Here is a 1883-nt window from a genome sequence, read left to right as displayed (position 1 = left end):
TATTCGCCTTCCGCTTCAGCAGTTTCTCAAATGAGATGCATCTGTCTATGTACCGTCTATGATGCTAATTTCGAAAGGTTCTAGATGTTGCATGTGAACTTGATGTTGGTGCAGTTGTGTAAATGGGGTAGCTGAGTGTTGAAGCTATATCATGTTGTACTATGATGTATTTCAATTATGAAATTCTGCTTCCTTAATAAGGAAATGAAATATATTATGTGCTTAATATGAATGTCAATTAGATTGATAAATAAATTAGCCTGCTAATTGGGTTTTGCTATTGCAAATGGTTATTGTGAAAACACCATGGGCGATGACCTTAGTAAACGCACACAGTTTTTAGGAATAAACCGTGTTGGATCAATGAACAATCACACACGATATTCTCTTGAAAACTGTTTGCGTTAGGCCACCTTGCGCATACGTTTACCACATACAAAACTGTGTGTGATGGACAGCCTTTGCCACACAGTTTCTTCTATGCACCGTGTGTGATGTATTCAATAACGCAAAGGATAAAATTGTTAATAGCGTGTGCAATGGCAATGCTATCACAAACGATTTAACGGGGAAAATTGTGTGTGATGTACCTGCGAACGAAAATGTTTTCCTTGGAGTGACTATGTGGGATGTATATACGAGCGGAAAACTTTTAGCGGAGACTGACTGTGTGGGATGTACTTACGACCGGAAACGATTTCGCCTGTATAATTGTATTTTTAGCACTACTGTATGTATAACCGTATTTGATCGCTCGCCGGTCGCACACGACCTCATTTTGCCGAGCGTGTGTGCCAGGAGGGCATATCTCCGACGGTTTTAGGGTCATGTGGGAAGGTCCCCCTATCGTAGTCACTCACTAGGTGACGGTTCAGAACGCCGTCACAGAAAGGGGTTAAACACCGTTTGTATAGCACCTCGCTGTACCAGTGACTGTTGAAACAAGCTTTTTTTAGCTTTTCTAAATCCTTTCTAAATGGTTTTTCTTTCATAGCAGAATGTTTTTTGCAACACAACTTGACATTATCAACCATGTTTTAGCTAGAACAGAAACTTTATGTTATTTTTGCCTACTAAGCATAAAGTTTTATCCTCTTGTAAGTTGCAAAAGGTTCATGTTTTGTACGTACCTTATTAGTGCAGTCATGCCACAATTTTTGCTACAGTTGTGTGTATCTTATGTAAGCACCACTAGTTGCTCAACGACAACACTGTTTCTGCTTGAACTGGTTGTACAAATTGCCAAGAATAGGTTCAGTTTTTTTAGTACAAGAGTTGTTATGAGAGTATAGAGTTATTATGCAAGTTGCTTCCATCAGTCATGTTTTTTGCCCAACAGTAGTATCTTTTTGATTGTGTGTATCTTATATAACCACCATTAGCTGCCTGATAATAACACTATTTTTGCCCAAACATGATGAGCAAATTGCCAAATTTAACTTGAGCAGAGAAATAGCAGAACAATCCATCACTTTTTTTTAGGGTTTTTGATTTGATTTTAGGGTTTTACAGTGTGTTCTTATGCATCAGGGAAGCAACAGAGATACAACAAACCAAATACATGTTGGATCTAGAAGAGTAATTTTGTATAGGAGGATATCATAAGGGCAAAAGTTAGGGAAAAGGTAAGCAATTTTTGATGCCTTACCTCTGTGCTTCTTCTCCAACCGCCCTTCCTGCGTTTCCCTACGTTTTCTTTCTATGATTTCTAGCCTTTTGTGGCCGCCATTGCAGGTCTATAAAGGTTTTTAGATCTGGGATGGTGGAACTGGCCCTTTTCTTGCTTGGGGGAGAAGAAGACGCGGTGGAGATGGTCTGGCTGTAGGCGCCTGAGGCAGAGGGAAAGCGGGGGTGGGGGCTAGCGGGGTTCATGAATCACGTGA

The sequence above is a fragment of the Triticum dicoccoides genome, chromosome 7B, assembly GCF_002162155.2.
Source record: "Triticum dicoccoides isolate Atlit2015 ecotype Zavitan chromosome 7B, WEW_v2.0, whole genome shotgun sequence".
Lineage (NCBI taxonomy): Eukaryota > Viridiplantae > Streptophyta > Magnoliopsida > Poales > Poaceae > Triticum > Triticum dicoccoides.
The sequence above is the reverse complement of the archived record's forward strand: the minus strand, read 5'-3'. Positions refer to the sequence as shown.